The sequence below is a fragment of the Oreochromis aureus genome, unplaced genomic scaffold (genome assembly GCF_013358895.1).
Source record: "Oreochromis aureus strain Israel breed Guangdong unplaced genomic scaffold, ZZ_aureus HiC_scaffold_377, whole genome shotgun sequence".
Classification (NCBI taxonomy): domain Eukaryota; kingdom Metazoa; phylum Chordata; class Actinopteri; order Cichliformes; family Cichlidae; genus Oreochromis; species Oreochromis aureus.
In genome coordinates this window covers 63391-75417 of record NW_024108924.1, presented here as the reverse complement: position 1 = coordinate 75417, position 12027 = coordinate 63391, and the positions used below count along the sequence as shown (strand labels likewise).

The window sequence follows — 12027 nt, the reverse complement described above, 5'->3', positions numbered from 1 at the left end:
CAAGCCTCATGTCCTAACTTTGCTTTGTTAAAGAGATTTGGCGATTTGAAAATGCCTCCCGTTTCAGAATTTCAGCTCTGAATTTCAAAACCTCCCCATAGACTTTGAATGGGAGTATTGAGACCTTGTGTCACTCCGAGGCAAATTGCGAAAAAACGGTAAATGTCACAATAAAGATAGTGACATTGTCTGAAAGCCAGCAAAAATACCTACGTTTTGATGTATAATTTGTGGGGTTGAGTGCAAATTGAGCCAGTAGCAAGAAGTTGTTTAGACATGAAGAGAAAATTCAGAACGGACCAGCACTCACTCTGAGTTAATTGCATAGCAACCATAGCAACGCATGTATTTTCTGAAAAATCACAATTTTGCAACTGAAAACTTAAAAGAGATAAGATTAAAACGGTAGAAGATCTGAAAAAGCTGAATCAGACAGGAATAGCCCAATAATCTGAGAACATTCTAAAGTTTGAATGGAGTTTCTAGGTGAAAGCATGAGAACGTAATTAAGTTTGAAAGACAAGCAAGTTTTAGCAGAATTGTGGAAGTTTCCCATTCATTTCAATGGGACAAATTAAAGGAAAAAAGTGTAATATTTTAAAAAGTATAAGAGTAATAAACACCAAAAGTCATAGCTGGAATTAGCAGAAAGGGCAGAACAGTTTAGAGTTTAAACTGAGAAAATCGGCTGAAAACTGGAAGAGTAGTTAAGTGCCGAAAAAACGCACGGAAGCAACAGGAATAATAAAGAATAAAGAGAAACAGGAAAACAATAGTGTGGAAGCCCTTTAGGGCATCCACACAATAAAGAATAAAGAGAAACAGGATCTCAATAGTGTGGATGCTTCCAGCATCCACACAATAAAGAGAAACAGGAACTCAATAGTGTGGATGCTTAAAGCATCCACACAATAAAGTATAAAGAATAAAGAGAAACAGGAACTCAATAGTGTGGATGCAAAAAGCATCCACACAATAATAAAGAATAAAGAGAAACAGGAACTCAATAGTGTGGATGCCTCCAGCATCCACACAATAAAGGATAAAGAATAAAGAGAAACAGGAACTCAATAGTGTGGATGCAAAAAGCATCCACACAACTAGAAAAATTTGCATTTCCTGCGAAAATGCAGTGTGGATGCTTTAAAGCTGAAGCTGTCTGCTGAAACTAGCTGAAAAAGCTGAAAAGTTGCAGAAATTGTAAAAACTTTGCAGAAGCAAAGGAACTTTGCTACAATGTAGTAACTTAGCAGAACTGCACTATCTTAGAGGAAACATAATACTTGGCAGAAATGCAATAGCATAGCAGAACTTAGCAGAAATATTGTAACTTACCAGAAACACGATAACTTCTCAAAAATACAAGAATTTAGGAGAAATAGTATAAGATAACAGAAAGAATATATTTAGCCAAACATTCTTAAACATTACAGAAATACTATGATTTAGAGAAACAGTACAACATAGCAGAAATGCTGTAATTTGGCAGAAATACTATATTTAGCACAAATCTTATAAAATAGCAGAAATAGTATGATTTAGCACAATAGTAATAACTTAAACAGAAAAATTGGAAAAGCAAATTGGACAGCTGAAAAAATGCTGATCATGCTAAGGGTCCCTCAAATATACTTGTTAAATGAAAAAAATCGGCAAAAAAAAATATAACAGCCACACAATCACAAATATGGACACATATGGAAACACACATGCAGAGAGAGACACACACACAAGATCCAATTCAGTCAACCAGTCTAAATATATTGAATTTGAATCTTACAATGAGGTGATCCCATAAAAAGGCTTTCTCTCTCTCTCTCTCTCTCTCTGTCACTCACACACACACACACACACACACACAGAGAGAGAGAGGAGCAACTTTCTAGGTCAGTCAAGCAGCCTGGGAGCTGCTAAATTTGAATCCACCAATCAGAGAGGCTGTGTACTTTTTCCCGCCAAAACAGGTGCAGCCGTTTTACACACACTCAGCACAGAGAGAGACAGGATTTTGCAGTCTATTTCTCATAGTGAGGATTCCTCTCAAACAAATGGCCATAATTTCCTAACCGTAGGGGCTAGAACGGTCATTCTTACACCGTTTTGTTCAGAAGAGATGGGGAATCTTCAAGTGTTGACAATTTATCATTAAAATATGAATTATTGAAGATATTTGACTTCTAATGCACCATAACTGAGTAGAGGCGAAGCAAAACTGCCTTGACTTCCCCTCAAACAACGCTTTGTAACTCTAAATCTATTTGGAGTATCGATATCATTCTTTCACCGTAAGAGACAGCAGGCTTTGGTGAACAGTCATGGAAATTTTCAGGTCTCTGTGGAAATCCATCAAAAGATATGACGAGAGAAAAAAGTGGTTCATTTCAGAGTTTGAAATCTGAAGAAATCTGAGCGAAGGACAATTTCCTACCCTCAAACAAGTGTAACTCATCTCAGAACGGTAATAGGTGAGAAACAAATTCTTGAATTGTGAGCGTCAGGAGTGTCTGAAGATATACTGGGACAAGCCTCATGTTTTAACTTCGCTTCGTTAAGGAGATATGACGATTCGAATATGCCTCTCATTACAGAAATCAAGCGGTGATTTTGAACAAACTCTCCATTGACTTTCTATGGAGAGTTTTCAGACTTTGTGTTGCTCTGAGGAGATTTGCCAAAATTCTATAAATCTCACAACAATGATAGTGACATTTTCGGAAAGCCAGCAAAAATACCTACGTTTTGATGTATAATTTGTGGAAGTTGAGTGAAAATTGAGCAAGTAGCAAGAAGTTGTTCAGACATGAAGAGAAGACTGCGAAACTTACAGTGGCACACTGAAAGCCAAGTGCATAGCAACCATAACAACGCATGTATTTTGTGAAAAATCACAAAGATGAAACTCAAAACTTAAAGAGGGATAAGATGAAAACGGTAACAGATATGAAAAAGCTGATTTATACCTGAATAGCCCAATAATTTGTGAACATTTTAAAGTTTGAATGGTTGTTCTACATGAAAATATGAGGAAGTAGTTAAGTTTCAAAAACAAGCAAGTTTTAGCAGAATTGCGGAAGTTTCCCATTCATTTCAATGGGACAAATTAAAAGAAAAAAGTGTAATATTTTAAAAGTATAATAGTGAAAAATACCAAAAGATATAGCGTACATTAGCAGAATAGTTTAAAATTTGAACCGTAAAAATCGGCTGAAAATTGTGGAAGTAGTTAAGTGCCAAAAAATGTACGGAGCAACTAGAATAAAGTAGAGATAAAGAATAAAGAGAAACAGGAAAACAATAGTGTGGATGCTTAATTATAAAGAATAAAGAGAAACAGGAACTCAATAGTGTGGATGCCTTAAAGCATCCACACAATGACAAACATGAACAGCTGTGCTTATTTCTGAGACATGATTTTTTTGAATGTGTTCATATTTAGACAGTGTACATTTGTATGCTGAAACTGTAATGGTGAACCTGAGGTGATGGTCAGCAGAAGGCAAATATATATAAATATAAAACAATATTGAAGTAATGTCTTTACCCTGTGCAGCGTGTGGACGCTGTGCACACAATCACCTTATTCACTGTAGTAAACGTGCACCGCTAGCTCACGTGACTGACTGTCTCCATGGTTACATCGTATATTAGCTATGTAAACAGCTTCCAAAGATACCGCCATAGCTCTCTGCAGCTGTAACACTTCCACACTTTACAAATCATTTCACGTTTTTGATAGTTATGAATAAAGAATGTGTTTTAAAGACATGCTAGGCTGTTGCTATGGTGGTTGCTGTGGACTAGGGTGGACCGCGTCCGATTCCTGTTATTAGCTGTCCGCCGTGGGAAGGCTGCGTTCCGTTTAAGTAGCGCCAGTCTGCCGTAACTCGAACTCAAACCCGCTTTGATCTGTAATTAAAGGGCTTTTACAGCCGTTCATGACACGCACGCACACACACACATAAAACACTTTGCCTCACCATGAGAATGCAACTTTACTAAAACCTTTAAAGTATCTGAGATAGGATAGAAAAATGAAGCAACCACAGATTTAATGATGAAGACTCTGGGTTCTGTAGTTCACGTTTTACAGTCCTGAATGACTCTTTGCATATAATTTATTGAAGAGGAGTTTAGAATGCACTTTACATTTAGACTGTTTCTGTTTAATTTTTTACATTGTTACCATGTCATGAATAAGGTTCACCTGCTGGGGGTTTGATGGATCAGCTGGACAATACAGTCAAAGACAGACTTCACCCATCATATGCAAGAATCCTAGTTGGATTTTTGTTTTCACTCATATTTTAGAACCAAATATTGAAAACAACTGTGACAGACTGGATACCTGGTCAGGGTGTACATTACCTTGTACTCAAGCATCCCAGGACAGAGCCCTGCCCCACCATGAGCCTGGGTGGATACATGGTTATAATATAAAATGACTGATACTGAATATGAATATTTCATGAAAATCAAATTATAATATGAATTCCTAGGTGTTTGTTATATCCAGCAAGAGATTGATTACATATGTCTGAATTGTTAACCCTAACCCTAACCCTAGCTCAACAGACCACAATGCCCTGGACTGTCAGTATTATTACATGCTGTGAACATAAGTAGCTTTGATCACAGTTTATGTTGTAAAAGGAATATTGAAAAAAAGATCAACATTGTGATGTTATTTCTTCCAAACTGACCAGAAACATGCTTATCAGACTCTCACAGCATAGCATCAGACTCACTGTGCATGACGGCTCAGGCCAATAATGTCTGTTAGATTGTCAGTTGTTTAGTGCTTCTGTACAGTTAGGGTCACCATCTCTATTTCAGTATAATTAATATGCAGAAAACACTAAAAGTTGATTGTCTTCCAATATTCTAGCATAATTAAAAAACTTTGACTTTGTTAGTACATATTGGTACAGTCCTAATGCCAATATGATTCTTCATAATGCCTGCTTTGAAATACTGAACTTTAAAATTGACCTGATGAAAGATAATTTACAGTGGCAGTCTGTCAGGATAATTCTGACTATAAGATCACTGTATTAATCTGAATCCTTCTGAAATGTGCTGTGAATGAATGCTGATGCAACTCACTGTGGGAAAGCTGTTAATAAAATGAATCTGTGACACATGCAACACATTCACAGAGGACGAGGACACAAAGAGAGGACACGCAGAGGCTGTGTTAAAGTCAGAAATCCAAATCTTTAGTCAAAAACAGGCAGCGGTTACAAGACAAGCAGTCCATTAAACAGCCTACAGGGTCAAACATGCAGAGAATTCAAACAGCAGTAAAAAAAATAACTGGACACTGAAAACTTAAAGCAATGTGTGATGCAATAAAAGGAAGCAGCGCAGTATATTCACTGAATTATCATCAATTACAAAAGAGAAAAACAGCGATTTCTAAGGATTATTTGCTTAATTGCGGGTAGAGTGTGGCTGGTAAAGATGGAAACATACAGAATGTAAACTGTGTGAGTTTGGTGAACTTTGTTAGTAACAAATGAGGTAAAAAACAAAACAAAACAGACAAAACACAGAAAGAGGCTCTCAGTATTCATTAATAATTAGAAAGCATCTAAACATTCTGGTCATGGATTTTTACAGTTTTAGTTCCGCTCGCTGTCATTATTATAATCATCATGATCAATGGCGAGGTCCTGAGGTGGGCGGGGCTGTCTCTGGTGATGAAACCATGAAGTTACAGCGTCTGGCACGTGTTGGTGAAACATCCCAGTACACTGGTTTAGTCTCCTCTCCAGCTGTTTGACATTTGACACTTCAACATTAAGGGGAAGAAGAAGAAACAGTGTTAGGTCAGGTGACCACATGGTTTCTAAAATAACTGACAGGAAGTAACCAGGCCGTTAGAAATGGATGGCATGTGTTTATAGTTACTGTAGTTAGGTAACTCTACTTACCAAAAGCAAAGCTGCTGAATGTTGCAGGAACATGCTCATGTGTGGTGGTCATTCAGTGCTGCTCCTGCAGGTTAGACAGTCCAATAGTGATATCCTGCCCATCTGAGAGTTTGAAAACACACATGCAAAGATTTAATTGTATTACAGTCAAAGTGGGATGTTCGATTTTGTCCTTTAAAAATGTTTGTGTATTTGAAAGCACTAACATTTTATGATGACTCGGATCGTCTCTCTCTAAGAGTGTCTCCTTTAAAGGGAGACAAGTGTATCCACTGATCCACGTCACTTTACCTGGATGATGACTCCTCTCTCCCTCACTCAGAAACTGGAGATTTACTTACATCATTACAAAAACATCAAAACTTCTCCCTTTGATTCCATTTCTCCATTCCTGCTGAACATCAGGCAACAAATATCTCAATAAATCACAGTGAAATGTAAAGCACATATTTTCTCTGCTTTGTCTAACCTCTGCAGAGCCTCTGTTAAGAAAAACAAATCTGTAAGCATAAAACAAATATACATTTCATAACACTGCACTGGACAAACCTCGGTCAGTTGATTTCCTCTGTGCAGTGCAGGCGAGCATCAGTCAGCAAGTCAAGAGGGTGAGATGGACTCGTGTCCTTTGTGACTCTGCTAGTTCTTCTGAGGAAACACCACTGTCTCTCCACACCATCACCATCTGTGAGCATAGATCAGTAGCATAGATCAGAATATATACACACATATATATATATATATATATATATATATATATATATATATATATATATATATATATATACATATATATATATATATATATATATATATATATATATATAGATATATATATATATATATATATATATATATATATATATATATATATATATATATATATAGATATAGATATATATATATATTTCATTTAACAATTGCAACTGAAAGAAATTAAATATTGAACAAAAATATATTGTCACATTCTGCAATCTCAAATACAAATTTCACAAAGTAAATTTTTAATTAACAGAAAAAATATGAATTACAAAAAATTGTATATTATTGAAATATTATGCAACTGTGACCAAAGTCTGAATCTTCATTACAGTACTGTGGACTTACTGCTTGTATAATAGTGATAAACTTCAGGGGAGATCATGATGACAGAAAACTGTAAACAACACTCTGAAGTCAAGCTGCTTTTCTTGTTTCTGTGACCTCAGCACGCTGACAGACTTGAAGTTGCTAAAGATTTTAAAAAGTGACAATTACAGGGAAGAAACTTCTCTTTTTCATCGCTTTAATCAAACATTTGATGCCTCAGCTGTCTCGGTCCTAAAGCATTCTGCAACTACAACTAACCTGAGGAGGCTTGGATTTGGCTGCAGGTGCCCCTGTACATCCTTCTCAGCAGCACACATGTGGGTACCATTTAATCACACTTCTTCCTGAGCTTTGCTTCATCACAAGACTAAAGGTGGCATCCCATGTCACAGTCTTATCATCATCCAATTGGAGAAGAAACATTTACGTGCCTCCTGGTTTTGTTTTCTGGGCCCTGTTTCAGAAAGCCGGTTTAGTGCAAACTCTGAGTAAGTATACCCTGAGTTAACGAAAACTCTGGGTTTTCGGTTTCACAAAGCGAGTTTAGATTAATTCTGGGTGAGTTACTATGACGACACACTCCGTGAAGCTAACCTGCCCCTAGCAGGTTTACTTCAACTAACCCTGACTTTCTCCGCCTCTTTGTCGGAAACCTGACTGTAGGAAGTGTCAGACATGGCGTGCCCCTTCCTTGAAGAGCCAGTAGATGTTGAAGCCCAAATTCTCCACAGAGCTCTCTGCCGGGAGAGAGTGATTAGAGCGCGTTTGGACATTTTATCATTTCCTGATGATTTTCTGTGTGAACGTTACTGTTTTTCAGCACAATCTATAATTTATTTGAATAACATCCTCAGGCCTTATATTGCGCATGTGACACATCGCGGACATTCTCTCAGTTCTGTACATATTATTTGTATTGCACGCCGTTTTTTTGCAAGCGGGAGCTTTCTGTATAATATTGGTGACGCTGAGCACGTTTCCAAGGCTACCGTCTGTCGGGAGTCAGGAATGTTACAGTTGCACTGAAACGTCTCCTGTACTCGTTTGTGGTGTTCCCGGTCATAGACCCACAAGATTTATCAAAGAGGATTCCACAAAATTGCAGGTATCAGGATGAACAAAACCTAATTCATGATGTGGTGATACTTGAACTACTACTTAGATTTTACATTTATTTTCAGGGTTCCCAGGCGTGATTGGCTGTATAGATGGCACTCACATTCCATTCTGCTGCTTGAAGTGTTCCATTTCCAAAAAGCATTTTTTATTTTCTTGATCAAACAGGTCTTGTACAGCTGCTTTACAGGGAGCTATTGAAACACAGAAAATAGCATTGACATTCATAGTACATGCCTACTTAGGTTGGTTGTAAATCAGTGCTGAACATCTTACTGAGGAAAGGTTTGTTGGAGAAGTGGCTGGACCCTCTTCCTCTACATTTTTATATTTCATTTTTACTTGCTGCCAGGAAAGTTTGGGGCCTGTTGGGTTGCACCTGCGCTCACATCACATCACAAAATAAAATGTATAAAATAAAAAATAAAATGAAATATAATAAAATAACGTGTTAAATGGGTGGAAATCCCTAGATCAATGTTTAAATTAACACTCACGCATTGACTCTGACTCTGTCGGCTATGTTTTGCCATGCATGCTCCCTTTCTTTTGCAGCTGAGGCTGTGTTACTTTTTTTCATAAAATTTGCATGTTATCGGCATATGCTGCCATCAGAATTTCGGCCTCAAGCGCTGTAAAATACATTGGCGGCGCCTTCTTTCCCTCCGTCTCCATGGTGACTCGCTTAATCTGTGCTCCACTAATCAGGGCTTTATCGCGTGCTTAACTTGGGGTTAAAGCAACTCGCGTTGATTGAACTAATTGTTATCAGCCTTTCTGAAACCGAATATTCCGAGTTGGACAGTTCGGGGTTACTCAACCCTGAGTATCATTTTAACTCTGAGTTTTCTAAACCGGCTTTCTGAAACAGGGCCCTGATCCTGCAAAAAGACTGAGGACAACAAAGCCCAGAGAACACGAGATACACAACATCCAACATTCAGACTCAACAGCCTCCATAAATGAAGAGCACCAGGTTGGTCCAGTTATACTAGATATAAGCATGCTTCACATTACTGTGTATGAATAATAATCAAGAGACAAACTTTGAAGATGCAGAGCATGATGTCCCATCATCAGACTGCAAACAAATATCCACCAGGCTTCTTTGTTGGCAGAGGTGAAGATTCTCCCATCAGGGATCAGTAGAGTGTATTAACCTGTGGTATAAGCAGCAGTCACTGAAATGTTACTGTTTCAGATAAGAAATCTAGCACATAAAAGCCAGGGTGGGAGGGATCTCTGCAAACTGACTTACCTCTGCAAGTGTGAGGCTGTTCCTCCAGCCTCAACAAAAATCTGACTCTCCAGTCACAGACAAACAAAAAAACTCCAGCAGGGAGATAGAAAACGCTGTCTGGGTCTTGCTGGATGTTGCTGGTCAGAGTCCACACATTAGCAGAGTGCTTCTTGGTCCCACTGACCCATGTGGACAGTGACTGTGGAGAACTGTTCTGGAAAACAGAAAAGAGAATTAAAATGACAAAAAGCCAAACAGGATTTCCACAAAGACTCTCTTAGAATCAGCAATCAGAAAATCATTGGTTCATATTATAATTAAATATGACCAGGCTCCTTAAATGTAAGCAGTTAAGCTCTGATTTGATTTACATCCTTCACACAGCACATTTGTCCAGGCTGTCAGGTAAACATAGAATTAATCTCAGGTAACATGACTCACAGTAGAGATTCAGTAAGAAAGATTGCCAGCTCTAATATTATTACCACACCAACAGCTCAGATTTCTAGAACTATTTAAACAAATGTCTTCTGAATATTCAATTCAGGTTCACAGTGGGAGGGTGGGGGGTATCATGGAATTTTGTAAATAAAGTCTGCAACACAGAAAGAGCTGTGATCAAGCTATTTATTACTGCACGCAGGAGAGCCAACACACATCAAACATCACAGTTCACAATCATGTCAGCTCTGCCACAGAAGTCGTGCTCCTACTCCTTTGTGCATTCCAAGGAAGAGGGAGGAAGTTACATCTGATCATACCACACTTCACGTGCCTTGTTATGAAACCTAACGGATCAATGGTTATGCTGTTTTGTGCCCTTGGCCTTATCAGCACCTGTAAAGGGAGTTGTTTTCTCAAACTGCTGACGCTGAAGTAAGTTCATCTAGTTTTAGAAACTTTCACTGAACAGTCTATAACAGTATCACAACTAAGCATATGCATAAGCACTTAAATACTTTAAATGAGAATAATAGAAAATTTCTATTACAGGAGCCAAAGCCTGTCCCAGTAGTCATAGGTAGAGCAAACCTGGACAGGTCACCAGTCTGTCAGAGGACTAACAGAGAGACAGACATCAGAGTAACAAATCTATTTAAAATTAATGTAAGCTTGCTACAGCTGTATGTATGAACATGTGTTTCTGTGCTCACAGTCCACCTCTCAGGAACCTGGAGTTCATTTTAAGTCTACTTTAAACAGACCTCACAAAAGGCTGATGTGGCTGGATCAGTAGTCTGATTTAAGTACGATACCTTTGGCCAGGGATTAATCTGGCGCATCGCTTCACTGCAGTCTTACATATTATCCCCACACCTGAATAAAAAATATTGATATTTACAAATAACAGATTCAGCTGATGCAGCCTGACTCAATCTGATTCCAGATGTTCAGCACACACAGAGACACAGAGGTACTGTTTAAAGTTTAGTGTTAACCTGAGTCACTGATCATTTACAGTATTACAGAGTCTGGCAGTCTTTGCATGATTTTCCACGTCACTGTAAGTTTCTAGCTGACTCTCAGGTGTGACAGGTGTGCCAGCAGGAAAGAGTAATAAAAACCTGCATCCTGAGGTTTGTCATGCAGGATTAAAAGAGCCAGGCTTTGTTCACACAGCTAGGATTGTATTTTACACTGACCCTGGGTCAGTATAAGTATCATACAGTTTAAACGAAGCACTGAAACGTGCACATATTTATTACAGATGCATTGAAGCTAATCGAGATATTTACTGTTAATCTGTGGCTGCGATTAATCACTTTACTGGAAACTTTATTAACTAGTAACTTCATCAGTCATTACAGAAGCTAATATTTCTGTCCCAACATCGTTTAAACAGTAACAGCTTTACTACAATATAAGCTAACGTTTACACCGTAACTTTAAGCTAGCACCATAAAGACGGTAAAACACGTAATAATATCTACAAATGCATCTTAAAGCTGTTATATTAGCACTCGGTGTATTACTAACATAACCACATTAACATTATTGACACTCGCTGACTTTTAATAGTCATTCTATAAATGCTGTCCGTTTAAATGGTCTTACCTGTAACACTGCTGTATCCACCGGATTCCACCCAGAGTGGATTCTGGAGTCTTCCACGCTCCTGTCAGTGATCCTCCATCTGGATGGATGATAACAACCTTCTGAACAATCTAGCAGGTGGAGATGGCACATATCTATGGGACTGATTTCTGCTAATAACGCCCATTGTATGGACTGATAACAGCCGAAGCGGGTGAATAAAGTCACCCAGTGGCTAGCTGTGCCATTACCCAGCATACACCTCTCCCTCCATAAATGCAATAAACGATACAAAAGTAATAGCCTATAATTAATTTAGCTGCTGTATCTGCTGTTTCTCAGGTAGTTGTTTACTTTATATAATATATTGTGTTCAGTACACGTCACTACAATGTGATTTCGGAAATGTATAAATATACGGACAACAAGCTCTTCCGCGGCAATCTCTTGTCGTCAATAAACAACGTTTAGGGAGCTCTATAGTATTCAGTGAGAGGACCCTGCACGTCAATTCTAAGTGAAGCAGAGGGAGCCTGACCATGCGTCACACATTTGACGAGTTGGGAGTGAGAACGTGTTGCCGTGTTGGGAAAACACGTCTTGCAGCTGTTTGAG

At 38.3% G+C, this 12027-nt stretch overlaps 2 long non-coding RNA genes across 2 annotated transcripts; both read right to left on the bottom strand.

Annotated features, from left to right (window-relative positions):
• Positions 1 to 6507: 6507 nt before the first annotated feature.
• LOC120437045 lies at positions 6508 to 7465 on the bottom strand. The gene is made up of 3 exons (XR_005610779.1): positions 7281 to 7465; positions 7041 to 7163; positions 6508 to 6618 (listed from the first exon to the last, which is right to left on the bottom strand). It is a non-coding gene; the product is annotated as an uncharacterized LOC120437045 (long non-coding RNA).
• Positions 7466 to 9012: 1547 nt separating this feature from the next.
• LOC120437044 lies at positions 9013 to 9709 on the bottom strand. Its single transcript, XR_005610778.1, has 2 exons — positions 9397 to 9709; positions 9013 to 9298 (listed from the first exon to the last, which is right to left on the bottom strand). It is a non-coding gene; the product is annotated as an uncharacterized LOC120437044 (long non-coding RNA).
• Positions 9710 to 12027: the final 2318 nt, after the last annotated feature.